A 17,796-nucleotide genomic window follows, 5' to 3' on the forward strand; every position below is an offset into this window, starting at 1 on the left:
TGTTTGAATAAAGAGAGAGGAAAACAAGTAGAATACGCTCTGTCACAAAGCCATGTTTTTTTTATAAAGTTTTATAAAGAGAGGAGAACAAGTAGAATACGCTCTGTCACAAAGCCATGTTTTAATAAAAAAGAACAAGAGCTCTGTCACAAAGCCATGTTTTTATAAACAAGTACAATACGCTCTGTCACAAAGCCCTGTTTTTATAAAGAGAGAGGAGAACAAGTAGAATACGCTCTGTCACAAAGCCCTGTTTTTATAAAGAGAGAGGAGGAACAAGTAGAATATGCTCTGTCACAAAGCCATGTTTTTATAAAGAGAGAAACAAAACAAGTAGAATACGCTCTGTCACAAAGCCATGTTTTTATAAAGAGAGAGGAAAACATGTAGAATACAGTCTGTCACAAAGCCATGTTTTAATAAAGAGAGAGGAGAACAAGTAGAATACGCTCTGTCACAAAGCCATGTTTTAATAAAGAGAGAGGAGAACAAGTCGAATATATTTTATAATTCAGTCCAGTTCCTCTCCCTCCCTCTTAAGGGAGGAACATGTTGAGTGAGCCAGGTGGAATCTGACTAACTTTTCTCCTCATGTGGAGCCGAGTGTTTCCACCCCTTGCCAGTCAGAGAGTCAGTCAGTGTTTAGTCACGGCTGGGCCCCTGGGCCCCTGGGGTTCATGTCTCACAGCCTGCTCCTTGCTGCCCTGCTGTTGGGTAAACATGAATGAAACTGTTTTCTGTTCTTTTTACTACCACTTCGTCTTAGGACTGTTTCCTGTCCTTTATCTTCCCCGTAAAGCGGAAGCCATGTGTGACTCAATTCACTTCAATTCAAGGGCTTTATTGGCATGGGAAACATATGTTAACAGAGCATATTCTACATATGTTAAGATTGCCAAAGCAAGTGAAGTAGATAATAAACAAAAGTCTCTCTCTCTCTCTCTCTCTCTCTCTCTCTCTCTCTCTCTCTCTCTCTCTCTCTCTCTCTCTCTCTCTCTCTCTCTCTCTCTCTCTCTCTCTCTCTCTCTCTCTCTCTCTCTCTCTCTCTCCCTTCATTGTCAGTCAGAGACTCAGAGAAGTTAACTTCACACCTCTCGTGACCACTTCCTTTAGCGTCATTGGCTCGATTCCGGCTGCACGCCTCTCTATCGCGCTCTCTCAATCTCACATATTTTGTTGAAACGCTGAAACAGGAATTTGTGTCGGTGTTGTGTTAAAACATCTAATAAAGGTAGAGGAATCAGCCACAACGTAAATACTTGTGTACGGCTGTGAGTGAAACAAAAGCACGACATAAAGAAACCATCAGAACAAAACAGCCGTATAGGGTTGAATCCACAGGGACGTTAGACCCATGTAAGTGTGTTTATTTTTATGCCGAACATACACAGTATATTGCTCATGGCTTTTCTCTGGTCTCAGCAGTTCCTCACCGGTCCAAGGCCACTTGAGCAATGTCTCAAAAAGTGTCCTTCACAGCCCCAATCCACTCTGACAAGATAATTTTAGATAGGCAGGCAGAAATACCACATTGTTCCCTAGAGTTTTTCCCCACATCCCTCCCTCCCTACCTCTGTCCATCCCTCCCTCCCTCCCTACCTCCATCCCTACCTCTGTCCCTCCCTCCCTCCCTCTGTCCATCCCTACCTCCGTCCCTCCCTCCTTCCCTTCCTCCGTTCCTACCTCCGTCCCTACCTACCTCCCTCCCTCTCTCCCTACCTCCCTCCCTCCCTCTGTCCATCCCTACCTCCGTCCCTCTCTCCCTCCCTCCCTACCTCCCTCCCTACCTACGTCCCTCCCTCCCTCCCTCTGTCCATCCCTACCTCTGTCCCTCCCTCCCTACCTCCCTACCTCCGCCCCTCCCTCCCTACCTCCATCCCTACGTCCCTCCCTCCCTCTGTCCATCCCTACCTCTGTCCCTCCCTCTCTACCTCACGCCCTACCTCCGTCCCTCCCTCTCTACCTCCGTCCCTACGTCCCTCCCTCCCTCTGTCCATCCCTCCCTCCCTCCCTCCTCCCGACCTCACTCCCTACCTCCGTCCCTACGTCCCTCCCTCCCTCTGTCCATCCCTACCTCCGTCCCTCTCTCCCTACCTCACGCCCTACCTCCGTCCCTCCCTACCTCCCGACCTCACTCCCTACCTACCTCCCTCCCTCCCTACCTCCCGGCCTCACTCCCTACCTCCGTCCCTCCCTCCCTCCCTACCTCCGTCCCTACATCCCTCCCTCCCTCCCTCTGTCCATCCCTACCTCTGTCCCTCCCTCCCTACCTCCCTACCTCACTCCCTACCTCCGTCCCTACGTCCCTCCCTCCCTCTGTCCATCCCTATCTCCGTCCCTCCCTCCCTACCTCCCTACCTCACTCTCTACCTCCGCCCCTCCCTCCCTACCTCCGTCCCTACGTCCCTACCTCCCTCTGTCCATCCCTACCTCCGTCCCTCCCTCCCTACCTCCCGACCTCCCTCCCTACCTCCGTCCCTCCCTCCCTACCTCCGTCCCTACGTCCCTCCCTCCCTCCCTCTGTCCATCCCTACCTCCGTCCCTCCCTCCCTACCTCACTCCCTACCTCCGTCCCTACGTCCCTCCCTCCCTCCGTCCCTACGTCCCTCCCTCCCTCCCTCTGTCCATCCCTACCTCCGTCCCTCCCTCCCCTCTACATAGGATTCTTATTATGGAAGCATCTCAAATATTGTTGCAGCTGCTCCGTTGAGAAATGTCCTTCAACCTATTTAAATCAGCAGTTTAACCCTTCTGCTGTGAATACCCAGCGGGGATCTGGTGCCTTTTTAACATAAACAGGGGAGACTCTCAATGGATATGAATGAATGGATCAATTCCATTCGACAGGATACAACATTATCTAATGTGGAGAGTGCATATCTTTTTAAATACAGTAATAGGAAGAGAAAAAAAGAGAAAAAAGACAGTTTTGAGCAGTTCAGTTATCTCCATCATGCCTTGTTTTTAAATCATGTTTCTAGTGTCCCTGGAGTGACCCATGTTGTGGGTCAGTAGAATATTATGTAAAACATCCAGCTACAAACAGTACAGCTGTCAGTAAGCAAGGTAGCGCACACCTTTTGTTTCTTATTCAGGTTCATGAACGCGCTCTTCCGGAATCTTCTTCCACGACGTTAGAGAGAACACACTGTACTGTAGGACTGTACTGATTTCTGGTTGGTCAAGAAAGACAGCATGATATTACACTACTTACAGTGGAGCGACACAGTAAGTGTTTCTCCATACAATAGGAATATGGCCCAGAGTTGTTTCTTAATAAGCACTTGATCTGACCAGGTCTGATCTGAGCCCCTGTTATAGAGTCGTTATATTGTAGGCTATATCTAAGGCCCAAGTTTTTCCCACTTGTGTCACATGATCAGGAGAAAGTCAGGTCTCTGAACCCAACTACATCTGGTCCTCCATGAGGTTCTGTTTATGTCGAGTTAATAGAATAAGCCATTTAAGTCCAATTCTGGCACCTGTGTTGTTCAGTCAGTCAGTCAGTCAGTCAGTCAGTCAGTAGAGTGAAGTAGTGTTCCCTCTGGTCTCCCTAGTCTGGCGGAGAGGATTCCGTGTTCTGCCCACCACAGCTGTGTCAGTCCTCTCTCCCCGTTCCCCTCCCTGTTCCCCTCCCCTCCCCCTGCTACCTTACCCAGACACTAAAGGAACCCTCTTGTCCCGCCGACACGTTTCCTCCGGCTGACTAAGTACAATTTGATAAAAGCCTCTTACTTGACTGAATAACATTTGTTGTATAAATGTATAAATGTATAAGTAAATGGAACAGAAACATTTCCCTGTGGCATGTTTCTATCTGTCTGTGTTGATATGAATAGATAATGAAGGATAACAGCAGGCCTTCCTCTCCTCTCCTGGCTTGGCCTGGCCTCACCCCTCATTGCGACTGGGACGGAGAGCAGAGAGCAGTGGATGTCGCTGTGTATAGTGTTGTGTCTGTGGAGGTGTGAGAAGCAGACAGCTGATTTGTTATCAGCCTGCAGGGTGGGAGTGGCTTTACTACAGCCCTTAGCCATGGGTAGCTCTGACCCTGTGTGTTCCCTGAGGATGTACTGTCCTGCTCCCGATCTACTCATCAGGGAGATTCTCTCTCTCTCTTTCTCTCTCCCTGCTGGGCTGGAGTGACACTGGCCTTCTGTATAATTCAGGCCTGGCAACTAGGTTGCTGTGATAAGTGGGCCACTTTACTCATGTGCTTAGCTTAGCATTAATATGAATGCATACTGAGGCTCACTCAGGCATTGTTATTATCTTGCGTTCGGGGCCGTCTCCCTCTCAGTGCGGCTGTTAAACAGGCAGAAATCAATGCCAAAATATAGACACTCTGTCTGAAGTGGCTTTAAGAAGAACCCCAGCAGAAAGACTGACGGACAGACAGGGAGATATTCTTGGCTCCAGGTAACTCTTCTCCATTTCCTCTCTCTCCAATTCGCTCTTTATTAGGCATGTGGACAGGGCAGGCAGCCTGCTCTCCAATGACAACATTACTGTAGGGGGCCTCAGAGGATGACCCGGGTCCCTACAGAATCAGGTTTACGCTCCAACTCCCTACAGTCTCTAGCTAATCCTCTTGACAGGGACTCCGGTAAGGGCACTACTTTATCTTGAGGAAGCCCTACAGCCTATCACGCCCTCCATTATACAGAGATTAGCTGGGAAAGACTCTGTGCAAACACAGCAGTTTCTGTATCAAAGGCCATAATGAATATGACGGCAGAGGCTGGAGTATCAGTATACAACCTGTATCTACCGCCACCGAGGTGAGTCAGCAGTCAACCTTGGCTTGGTACTTGAATAACCAAGCGGAAGAAAAAGGTGAAATAAAAATGTAGTAAACCTGTTTTGGTCAACCCCTTATCATAAACGACCCATTTGTGAGGAACTAAACTATGTTGTGATTTCTTACGATTCATTATCAATGACTCAGCTTGATTGTCCATTATTGTGAAGATGTTTTAAGGCCTCTGGAATCCCAACACAAACCCTGAGGCTGATGATGTTACATTATGATTGCGGCGTTAGGACGTGTTGAACTAATCTTCAGAACACCTTGAGTGAAAGACTTTGGTGTGAACAGACCTTTGTTTATCATAGAGCCTATAGGTGTTGTCAGGGAGCCTCTTGAACAATGATACTCTGTAGATGCTTCTGGGCTAATGAACACGATGCTTTGGAAGCCTTACAGTTCTTTCTTCTTTTTTCCCTCTCGTGACTAAGTTGTTCCTTTCAAAGAAGGTGATGCACGAAGGGCTGATCTTCTGATTGTGGACCTCCCTTTTCACCGTCCTCTGTCTGGGAGATTAGCTCCTCTAAGGCCACGCCACCTGGAAACATCATGCCTAGAGGGGGTGTGGCACTGTTACGTCACACCCAGACTGTGTGTGTGTGTGTGTGTGTGTGTGTGTGTGTGTGTGTGCGTGTGTGTGTGCGTGTGCGTGTGTGTGTGTGTGCGTGTGTGTGTGTGTGCGTGTGTGTGTGTGTGCGTGTGTGTGTGCGTGTGTGTGTGTGTGCGTGTGGTTGTGCGTGTGTGTGTGTGTTTTCATGGAGAGGAAGTCTGACTCCAGTCAAAGGTTTGTGGGTAGAGCTGACAGACAGACAGCTGGAAGGATTCAGTAAAACCGTCAACTCTAAACACATAAGTATGAATGGCTGACCACACAAGTCAAATGCACAGCATCTTCCACTGCCACTACAGTCACACACAAAATATGGCACCAACAATGGACATATCGGTCTGGGGTGTGAGAATACCACACCGACGGAATGTTACACTGGTATCATCATTGGAATCTGATCTGTGCTGTACTTTACAATACATCAGCATGAGTTATATAACAGTGGCCGCTCACAAGGATGAACACAGGGTTTTCATTGATAACTATCTTCTTTCAACAGGATAACCTACATCCTATACTGTTTCTGTCCTGTTTGGTCATACAGGCATCCCCTACCACAGGCAGATAGCTAGCTCTACCAAGGCCTCCCTCTGTCCCTCCCTCCCCCCTCCCTCCCCAGTATTGTTGGCTGTTGGCAGTGGGGGATGTAGACTGTCTTTGTTTGACCAACACCCAGGATTTCCACAAACGGGGTTGGCAGGACAACCAGAGCCAGTTACCCTCTATACCCACATGGTGTGTACAAGACAATGGTGGAAATAGACGCTGTTACGGATGAATTACACTTTGTTTCCTGCGGATTTCAGGGAATTTCATCAGAAGGCAGTTTGTTTTTCAGAGCGTTGTGTGTGGGGAGTGGGGAATGCCTCTGGGTTGGAGGGTATGGATGAGGAAGTGACCGTCGTACCAGGGGAGGCCAAAGCTAGGGGCTATTGTTCAGCTCCCTGTCATGAGAAAACAGCTGTGCCCCTTAACTATGCAGCACACTGCTTAACATGGGAGGGAAATAATTCACCCCTAGGTGAATCTTTAGTTAAAGATGGATGGTGTCTGACCTTGTTTAGAGAACATGACTAATGCATATATACCATATGCACATTTTCCACTTTCTCTGGCTGTGAGTGTTCATGAGTTGGCAGTCTCCTGTCTCCCCAACTTCAGTGTCAATCAACACGTTTGGGACCCAATAAAATGTGCTGCCCGTCCCGAGACCATCAATTACACAGCCATAAAGCTCTCATTTCAGCCCAGAGATTTCAGCCCCAGCACAGCACACCCAGAACCGAAGTGCTTTGTGCTCTTAAACGACCCAAACCTTCCTAAAACAAAAAGAGAGAAAGAGAGCGCGCCGGGGGGGGCAGCGAGGCCAGCTCCCGCCTCGTATACTAGGAGTGGGCTTGGCGGGGATGCCGGCGGCTGGCACTGCTGCTGAGACTCACAGGCAGCCCAGGCTAGCTATCAAGGTCTGGCCAGGTTGTTATTCGGGGGAGAGAGGAGAGGCAGGTGACAGACAGAGGGAGAGTGGGTGGTTCACCCCTCACAGACCGCATGATTCTCATGGCTCTGTTTTGGACATGACAAGCACATCGAGTGTCATTGGGTCATCAGCTCACCCCACCCGCTGGCAGTTCGACGCTGGCCTCGGCCTGCAGAAGTGTTAGTGTGAGTGTGTTGACAGACATCCCCTGTCTCTCTCTTCATCACACCCAGAGAAAGACACAGTCATTTGGGATTTGGGGATGGCGGGGTGTGAAAATGACACTGATTATCTGGTCCCCGGAGGCAGCATGTCCGTGGCCACGCGTGTCCCTCTCCAGAGAGCCGGGTTCACTGTGTGATTAATCCCCATTAAATGCCATGTGCTTCCCATTTTGGTTCAGCCCAAATCCTGTCTCCCAATGAGCTGATTACAGAGCAGCAGCGCAACGACCTGTCAGCTCAAAGGCCCTGCTCTCGCTCTGCTACACCTGCTGGCTCCCAACTCCCTGAGTCCCCTGATTGTTTCCTCTGTCTGGTCTGGTTCTGGAGCCCCTCTGGGGTGTCACACAGTGGGGATAGTTAGTGTTACTAGCATTGAGGCTTTGAACAATTCCTGAGGTTTTTGTTTTTGGGGAAACTGTCTGTCTGGAGGCAATGTGGACTATGGTTCTAGTGTATAAAGGCTATTGAGAGGAAAGGGATGTGTTATGCATTGTTGTCTTTGGAGAAAGAATCTAACTGACCAGTTTAGTCAACATATGGCCTGTGAGAGGCATGAAGGCACACACACACATCCCCAGGGTGAAGGGGATATTGTGTTGAAACCTCAGTCCTGACAAGTCCTCAGTGGAGGAATCCATGTGTAGGCCTGGCCAACCAAGCAGCTCTCTGAGAGATCAGTGGTTTGTCTGTTGTCCAGCAGCACACAGAGGTCCCTCTCTCCTTTTGACTTCACCGTTGAACGAACGCCAGCGTCAAGACCACTCAAATGAAAGATGGCCGCCGACGCCGTCAGGAGATCCACTTAGGCCGATTTCCCCGGCTCTTTATAAAGAGTAACACGACACTCGACCTTAGCTGTCAGTGGAGCGCCCAGGGCCCCCACTTAAAAAAAAAGGTGTGATTCTGATGTCACGACCGCAGTTATTCTCTGAATTCCACGCTGATGCACTCATCCTTCAGTACTGTGCTTTCCATCAGGCCGCCCTGTCAGGAACAGACATGGGGATTGGAGGGAGTTGGAGGGGGGGGGATGTACAGCTGGAGCGAGAGAGAAGTGAAGAATAACAGAACCCTCTGATGTGTGTGTTTGTGTGCTGGAACATGGAGCCCCTCTCTCTCTTTTCGCCCCCCATTCTCCCCCCATCACAGGAGCAGTGCTAGATCCTGTCCACATTGTCGATTGTGCCATTCTTCAAATGTACTTTTCAGTTTCCGCCCATAAATTTTTTAGCATCCCCATTAAGTATAAGGTAATTGCATTGGCTCTATATAACGCCCCGAGCTACGAGACTAATTAAAGCAGAAACAGGAGTTTAGGCATATTTATTAAGAAGACTTCGATTAATTATGGAAGACAGACGTGTGACTTTAAATGAGAGATATTAAGAGAGAGATGATCCTCATCCTCCAGCACCCAGACCCTTATAGACAGCCGAAGGCTGGGAGGGAGAGAGAAGGAGAAAGAGAGAGAGGCATGGAGTGAGAGAGAAGGAGAGAGAGGCATGGAGTGAGAGAGAAGTAGAATGAGAGAGAGGCATGGAGTGAGAGAAGGAGGAGAGAGAGAGAAGGAGAAAGAGAGAAATAGGCAAGGAGTGAGAGAGAAGGAGAAGGAGAGAGAGGCATGGAGTGAGAGAAGGAGAAGGAGAGAGAGAAGGAGAAAGAGAGAAATAGGCAAGGAGTGAGAGAGAAGGAGAAGGAGAGATAGGCATGGAGTGAGAGAGAAGGAGAAAGAGAGAGGCATGGAGTGAGAGAGAAGGAGAGAGAAACATGGAGTGAGAGAGAAGTGGAAAGAGAGAGAGGCATGGAGTGAGAGAGAAGGAGAAAGAGAAAGAGGCATGGAGTGAGAGAGAAGGAGAAGGAGAGAGAGGCATGGAGTGAGAGAGAAGGAGAAAGAGAAAGAGGCATGGAGTGAGAGAGAAGGAGAAGGAGAGAGAAGCATGGAGTGAGAGAGAAGGAGAAAGAGAGAGAGGCATGGAGTGAGAGAGAAGGAGAGAGAAGCATGGAGTGAGGGAGAAGTGGAAAGAGAGAGAGGCATGGAGTGAGAGAGAAGGAGAAAGAGAGAGAGGCATGGAGTGAGAGAGAAAGAGAGATAGGCATGGAGTGAGAGAGAAGGGGGGAAGAGAGAGACATAGCCACAGAGAGAGAGGGTACTGAAACACACAGGGGGCTTTGTTCCCCCAGCAGCATGTATGTGTGCAGTGAGTTCCGCTGTTCTCTCTCCGAGCAAAAGGCCACAGGGCAGACGTGAGGCCGTGACTGATGCCAAAGAAATGTGTCAGAGAGCACGTGGCGAGGACGGGCAGCGGGAGCTTTGTCAACCCTGCCTCCCTGCCACTCCAGCCCATTATATAGCCTAATTGGCCCCTACATTATGGGATTGTGTTAGGGAGGTTGACAGCCCTGGTTTTCCTGGTGAATAGGACTTAAACCAACATGTGCTGTGGAGGGCTGCCTGTTTCTGGGCTGAGGAGGGGAGAGAAAGTGTGAGGAGGACAGGAGAAGAGAGAGAGAAGCATGGAGTGAGAGAGAAGGGGACGTTTGTCGTCTAGGGTAGAGGAGGTGTCAGGCCGATGCAGGTGCACCTGACAGGACCCTCGTCTGTTCCCATGGTTTCAGCCCCGTTGGTGGGGGTGGGGGTGAGGAGGGGGAGTAGGGCAGGAGGTGATGACAGGCCCGGTGGCCTCAGGGCACCTCACACTGTGATACATTTAGCTTCTTAATGCCACTTCCAATGATCCCACTAACTCTCCTGTATTACTACGCATAAAATTTTTATCAGCTGAATAATGTTGTGGAAGTGGAGAAGAGCAGGAGGGTCATCTCCAACCCCCAGTTCAGTTTAGTTCAGTTCAAACCGAGACAGTGGTTGTCAGCCACTGTTTTGTGAGGGCATCACAATAAACAATGTCCAATGTACTGCAATTGTGATGGTTGCGGTAGATTAAAAAAAAAAAGTTTTACAAAAGTGTTTTTTCAGGCTCTGCTTTCTTCAGTTTGTCTCGTACGTGTCCCGTCTTATACCTTTTAGCCAAACAATGCACTTGTATCTTCTATTGAGTTAAAGCGGCACTTAAATGGAAACAAGTGTTTAAGAATTGAGTGATTACATGAGAGGGTTGCTACGTTCAGAGTGCTGGGGTCTTTCTGGTGCATCCATCCTTGCCATGAGTCGACACCACTGCAGCTACAGTCTTGCTGTCAGACAAGCGTGACTGGATTTGTTCTTGTTGATGTTGGAGTTTCAGAGAAATGCAGGGCCGGATCAGGATTAGAAAGTACCATAATGTGTATGGTATTAAATTCTCCTGCACTGTAATCCAATTGAGATCGAGACAATAATAACGATTGTAGCTGTGACGGCTTCCTCCTGACTGCGCCACTGCAGTAGGCAGGAGGGAGGATGAATTATTGCACAAATAATACTGGGGGTATTTTTGGACCGCAGAACATACAATGTAAACATGGAACTTGTTTTTAGGGAATATCTAAGCACAGCCAATGGATTGGAAAGAATGTATGAAAGTGGAAGTTTGCTATTTTTAATAAAGGACAGATTTTTTTTCGTTTCCATTTTCCAGTTATTGCTCCTTTTTTAGTTGGACTTCAGGACAGGTTAGAGGATGTTTCCTGTGACTCTTTCAGGACTAATTATTTTAACAAAATGCAGTTCAGATGTTTCAGAGATTACTGGAGATGTTGCAGTGATGAGTATATGTAACAGCCTTGCTGTTCTAAGTATTTTTCATGGAAGTTCGTCCTTGGAACTGTGCATCTTTCACAGGCCCACATAGTGATTTTTAGAGATAAGAATAGCCCCCTATGCTGCTGGAGCAGAGCAGTGCTCTCCCACTAGGAGTCAATGATCACAGCACTTACTCAAATCTCTGAAGAACTCCTGCTCTCTGGCTGCAAACAGGCTGCCATCAGGCCCACATTGAAACAAATGGCTCACTTCTTCTCAGAAGAGGATCCATCTCTATTCTGTATGACTACAACCCGTGGGTTTGGTTTGGGCGCAAGTGCTCGGCTCGCTCAGACTTGGCAAGATGCTCATCTTCTGGTAAATAGCAGAGAGAGATCCAGAATAGTTCTTCTGCTATTTCTATAGTTCTGTTTTGATGTTCCTAAACTTGATGGAATTGTAGAATCATTTCAGGGACCTCATCAAATGTATTTTTCTTGAAGTTTTATGGAGGCAGGTAAGGCCTCTAGACTGAGCAGCAATCTCTGAGTGAGTTCTGTGGGACCAATTAGAGTCCCAACCCCTACACTATCAGTTTTATTACCCTGACATAACACCCATGATAGATATTTATAATTATGACTAATGACATTAGTGTTATGATACATGCATTGGTGTCTCAATAGCATACTGTACTTGGTTGCTCGCCAACTGTTTTACTTTTGAGTCATGGCAAGTTCCGTAATGTGCCATAAGCTGTCATAGATCATGATTTGACTTATTACCAAGAGGAAAAAGAAACATTCATGAAACACTTTTTAATTATGGGTGATGAACTTGAAGTCATCTATTGTTGTTCTGAGACACTCTGCAACAGTTCAGGGTGGTACATTAGGCATATTGATCTGGTTAGCTGTACTGTACTGTCGTTTTTGGACATCGACTTACATTGTGTGAAAGAGATGATAGTATGTCTTTATTTTTGTTTCTGGTGGAATCATGCATTGGAGCAGGGCGTGGAATTTGACATAGCTAGATTTAAGCTAGCTAACCTATTCTCTTTTGTTGCTGAGAGAGTTGTACTGCAGATTAGGATGCATCCCCATGGAAAGGTTAAAGGTCATCTTGCCTCTTGCCTCAAAGGCCCCCTGCCCAGCAGGCTTAGGTCAGACGGACTGAGGTAATATTCTACCTTACTAGAGGAGGTAGACTCATAGAGACGCACAGAGATGGGCAACCTGGCCCCCTGGCCCCCTGCTCTCTGCCCTCTGGCCTGGCATAGCTTACATAAGTCTGAGTCACAGCATCCTGAGTCAGAGAAAGAGAGCGAAATAAAGACCAGGAGAACATCTCAAAAAACAACCTTACCTGCCATCAGGAATAGACCACTTCACAGCTTCCTCTCAGAAAGCCTGCGTCTATGAATCATGTATTATCCAGTGCAGTGGAAATGGGTTCTGAGGTAAAAATAGATGAACAGCCCAGTATGCCACCCCTGTCCTGGATAAAAACACATATCTAATGGAGGAACACAGAGCGGTTGAGTTCAGTTTACTATGGCCAGTGTTCTTTGTTAGGCCTTTCTCCATACTGTATTTAATCAGGGAGAGGTCCCTTTTATTGCGAAAGCACATTGAAATGCGTCCATGCATCAGATCCAGCCAGTGGGCCGAGGGCTGGGGCCTTACCATAGCAATGGGATTACATCTTCCCTCTCCCTGAAGGGTGGGCCGAGTCTGTGGTCAGAGAGACAAATGGGGTGAGAGAGAAAGAGGGGAGAGAGAAAACTACAGATAGCGAGAAAGAAAGGAAAAGAGTGCGAGCGAGAAAAGGAGAGAAGGAGAAAGAAAGAAAGTGGGTGAGAGAGAAAAGGAGAGAAGAAGAAAGAAAGAAAGAGGGTGAGAGAGAAAAGGAGAGAAGAAGAAAGAAAGAAAGAGGGTGAGAGAAAGGGAAAGGATGAGAGGAAGAGAATTAGACAAAGATAGTGTCTCCTCTCCCATATTTCAGTTGCCTTGGCTCCCTGGGTCTCTGGTAATTTAATATCTGTGATTTGTCAGCGAGGCTGAGGAGGTAATGGATGGATCGAGCAGAGTTTCACGCTGGCATTTTCATGGAGGATGATGAAAGAAAGTTCTCTCGCTCTCTCTCACCGTCCTTTAGATTAACAACCAACCTAATTATGCCCGCTCCTCTTTTACGCCGATAACATTTGTCTTATTTGTCAGGTGCTGTCAGGTTGGAAAAGAGAGCATCAATTCGACCCTCTCCTAACAGAGGGAGATATGTATGGTAGAAAGAGCTCAGGCCTATTGTTGCAGCTTAGCTCTATCAGGCAATTTCTCCATTTTTGTTCATACCTTAGATATCCCATGAAATATGAGCTCATTGTACCATACACCACCATCACGGTAACAGCGCCATACCAAATGTCAAAAGCTGTCGTCCTTCTAATGGGAGAGGCTGACGTGGACCTCCTGTAAAATGACAGGTGCTTTTTCTCTTCTATACTTGACGTCAATACACACAACAGTGTGCGGGAGAGAGGGACATAATACAAGGTGTCTGTCCTTGTGTTTGCTTGAATCCGAGAGGGTGTTGTCAGTATGAGACCATACTTCTCTTCCCAGTAGTATATCTGGGATAATGAACTTATCCCTATGACTCGGCAGTATGCCTCAATTGTCTGAGGCCCCCTCTGGGACCATTTTGGCAGGTGGTGTTCCATTAACCATATGGAGCCCGACCAAAGTGCTGAAACATTGTTAAATAATAAAAGCAGATTGATAGAGCGACGATAAAATTGGTTTGATTCATTGGCCCATTCTGAACCAGTCTATTGGATTTTCTATGGCAGATTTTTATTTTTATGACATCAGCAGGTATATAAATGGTTCTCTTCTTGCTGTTTCTCTCCAGTGGTCTGTGTCATCTCCGCCCCCTGGCCAAGTGGTCATCCTGATCTCTGAACCCCCACTCCTCACCCTCCTCCCACCAGCCTGACCCAGCGACCACCCCACCTTGCACCCAACCAAGCGGACCGAAAACCCCTAAACAGTGCCAGGCTCAATCACCACCTCAAGTCCTCTGAGATCACGCAGGTAACTGTACACACACACACACACACACACACACACACACACACACACACACACACACACACACACACACACACACACACACACACACACACACACACACACACACACACACACACACACACACACACACACACACACACACACACACACACACACACACACACACACACACACACACACACACAGGAGTCAGGAGTGCATGTGTTTAGAATGGAAATAAGGGGAATGTTAGGAACAGACACCTTGTCTCAGTGAGCCTCACATCTGGAAGGGGTGTGTGTTAGCTTTAGCTGCGTGCTAGCAGATGGGAGATAAAAGGATTGGCCTGATGCTATCTGATCTACGGGCTGTGATTGACTCATGATAAAGGTGATACAAATATTGCTCATGATTTACTGGCTGTTCAATAGGTGAGTATAAGTACAGAAGAACATTTGGGACTTTGCAGCACCACCAGGAAGCAGACGATGTGTTTTGTTTATTTCTCAATTATGTGTTTATGTACAATTGGTTATGGCTGTGTGTTTATCTAGTCAGTGGTTCTCTCTGCTCTACTCTCTGCTCTACTCCCCACTGACTCCCCATCTAATGCCCTGAATTATTCTGTCACCTTTCATCTCATATTCAGATCATTCAGATCATATTCCACCTGTCATACCTCCTCCAGCTCACACCTCTCCTCTCCTCCTTCTCCTCTCTTCTCTCCTCTGTCTACCTCCTCTCCCTCATCTCTCCTCTCCCTCATCTCTCCTCTCCCTCCTCTCTCCTCTCCCTCCTCTCTCCTCTCCCTCATCTCTCCTCTCCCTCATCTCTCCTCTCCCTCATCTCTCCTCTCCCTCCTCTCTCCTCTCCCTCCTCTCTCCTCTCCCTCATCTCTCCTCTCCCTCATCTCTCCTCTCCCTCATCTCTCCTCTCCCTCCTCTCTCCTCTCCCTCCTCTCTCCTCTCCCTCCTCCCTCTCCTCCCTCATCCTCCTCTCCCTCATCTCTCCTCTCCTCATCTCTCCTCTCCCTCCTCTCTCCTCTCCCTCCTCTCCCTCATCTCTCCCTCTCCCTCATCTCTCCTCTCCCTCATCTCTCCCTCTCCCTCCTCTCTCCTCTCCCTCATCTCTCCTCTCCCTCCTCTCTCCTCTCCCTCATCTCTCCTCTCCCTCATCTCTCCTCTCCCTCCTCTCCTCTCCCTCATCTCTCCCTCCCTCCTCTCCTCTCCCTCATCTCTCCTCTCCCTCTCTCTCCTCTCCCTCATCTCTCCTCTCCCTCATCTCTCCTCTCCCTCCCTCTCCTCTCCCTCCTCTCCTCTCCCTCATCTCTCCTCTCCCTCCTCTCTCCTCTCCCTCCTCTCCTCTCCCTCATCTCTCCTCTCCCTCATCTCTCCTCTCCCTCATCTCTCCTCTCCCTCATCTCTCCTCTCCCTCCTCTCTCATCTCCCTCATCTCTCCTCTCCCTCATCTCTCCTCTCCCTCATCTCTCCTCTCCCTCCTCTCTCCTCTCCCTCCTCTCCTCTCCCTCATCTCTCCTCTCCCTCATCTCTCCTCTCCCTCATCTCTCCTCTCCCTCCTCTCTCCTCTCCCTCCTCTCTCATCTCCCTCATCTCTCCTCTCCCTCATCTCTCCTCTCCCTCATCTCTCCTCTCCTTCATCTCTCCTCTCCCTCATCTCTCCTCTCCCTCATCTCTCCTCTCCTCCTCTCCTCTCCCTCATCTCTCCTCTCCCTCCTCTCCTCTCCCTCATCTCTCCTCTCCCTCCTCTCTCCTCTCCCTCATCTCTCCTCTCCCTCCTCTCCTCTCCCTCATCTCTCCTCTCCCTCATCTCTCCTCTCCCTCCTCTCTCCTCTCCCTCCTCTCTCCTCTCCCTCCTCTCTCCTCTCCCTCCTCTCCTCTCCCTCATCTCCTCTCCTCATCTCTCCTCTCCCTCCTCTCCTCTCCCTCATCTCTCCTCTCCCTCATCTCTCCTCTCCCTCTCTCTCCTCCCCCCTCCTCCCTCTCCCTCATCTCTCCTCTCCCTCATCTCTCCTCTCCCTCATCTCTCCTCTCCCTCCTCTCTCCTCTCCCTCCTCTCTCATCTCCCTCATCTCTCCTCTCCCTCATCTCTCCTCTCCCTCATCTCTCCTCTCCTTCATCTCTCCTCTCCCTCATCTCTCCTCTCCCTCCTCTCCTCTCCCTCATCTCTCCTCTCCCTCATCTCTCCCTCCCTCCTCTCTCCTCTCCCTCATCTCTCCTCTCCCTCCTCTCTCTCCTCTCCCTCATCTCTCCTCTCCCTCCTCTCTCCTCTCCCTCCCTCTCCTCTCCCTCATCCCTCCTCTCCCTCATCTCTCCCTCTCCTCTCCCTCCTCTCTCCTCTCCCTCCTCTCTCTCCCTCATCTCTCCTCTCCCTCCTCTCTCCTCTCCCTCATCTCTCCTCTCCCTCATCTCTCCTCTCCCTCCTCTCTCCTCTCCCTCCCTCTCTCTCTCCCTCATCTCTCCTCCCCTCCCTCTCCTCTCCCTCCCTCTCCTCTCCCTCCTCTCTCCTCTCCCTCATCTCTCCTCTCCCTCCTCTCTCCTCTCCCTCATCTCTCCTCTCCCTCATCTCCTCTCCCTCCTCTCTCCTCTCCCTCCTCTCTCCTCTCCCTCATCTCTCCTCTCCCTCCTCTCTCCTCTCCCTCCTCTCTCCTCTCCCTCATCTCTCCTCTCCCTCCTCTCTCCTCTCCCTCCTCTCTCCTCTCTCCTTTCCCTTTTCTGACAGGAGCTCCTCTGTTTGTTACTATGTTGGTTAATCTGAAGGAACTCTGTGGTGGAGCTAGCTGTTTCTTCAGGGAAGAGAAACCCATTCGACTAGCCCATTGACTCCCATACACTTGGTAACATTTGTGCTAGATATCCCAATGTGGACATTGCCAGGAGTCTGAACTACGGATCCTTGCTGTGTGCAAGTATTAACCCTTTACAGTGTTGTCTATGGTAGGCAGTGTCAGTGGGTTAGACACCCGGCTCATGATGGTATACCCACCATGAGCAGGGCTGTTAACTTTGGACAGTGACTAGAGTAATTGATTTGGTCTAGGGTGCCACCCTGGTTGGGCCAGGCAGGGAGGCACATCGGTGGCAGATGTTTGAGTTTGTCCTCTCATCCACCAGTCTCATCCACCAGGATCACGGCCTTCCCTTCTTGTTTTGACTTCGACTTGTCTTTATAGAGCTCGAAGCAGTTTAAATTCTTGGAGGTTTTGAGGTATACTGTTCCACTGGATTTGCCCAGCGGCATAGTACAATACCCTGTTTGATGTATAGTACAACACCCTGTTTGATATATAGTACAACACCCTGTTTGATATATAGTACAACACCCTGTTTGATATATAGTACAACACCCTGTTTGATATATAGTACAACACCCTGTTTGATATATATATATATATAGTACAATACCCTGTTTGATATATAGTACAACACCCTGTTTGATATATAGTACAACACCCTGCTATATATTTAGTACAACACCCTGTTTGATATATAGTACAACACCCTGTTTGATATATAGTACAACACCCTGTTTGATATATAGTACAACACCCTGTTTGATGTATAGTACAATGCCCTGTTTGATGTCTTGGGGTCCCCATGGTGTGCAGTATATATTAGGAATAGAATACCTCAACTTTGAGAGCTGGGAGGGATCTGTGTGGGGGAGGCGGGGTATGTTGATGGGGACGAAGGGGGGACATGGAGGGTAGTGAAAGCTTACTTGTTCAAAGTCACGTGATGAGCTTCCAGGCTTAATTAAACCTGTGTTAATCCTCCATCCAAGATAGTCACAACTGAAATGTCCGTAAGGAAGCGTCCTTCTTTCCTACGGTTACATGGTTTTAAAGGTTAACTGCTGGTCGCCCGTTTTATGTTGATATAAAGTTCAGCATACCTCATGA

At 48.7% G+C, this 17,796-nt stretch overlaps 1 protein-coding gene across 1 annotated transcript in view; it reads left to right on the forward strand.

Annotated features, from left to right (window-relative positions):
- Positions 1–17,796, forward strand: part of hivep2a (HIVEP zinc finger 2a) — a 51,650-nt gene that overhangs the window by 14,617 nt on the left and 19,237 nt on the right. The window contains exon 2 of the mRNA XM_064925255.1: positions 13,717–13,898. The gene's annotated coding sequence lies outside the window, so the exon portion shown is untranslated. The remainder of the gene's footprint in view (positions 1–13,716; positions 13,899–17,796) is intronic.

Source organism: Oncorhynchus masou, chromosome 19 (assembly GCF_036934945.1).
Source record: "Oncorhynchus masou masou isolate Uvic2021 chromosome 19, UVic_Omas_1.1, whole genome shotgun sequence".
NCBI lineage: Eukaryota > Metazoa > Chordata > Actinopteri > Salmoniformes > Salmonidae > Oncorhynchus > Oncorhynchus masou.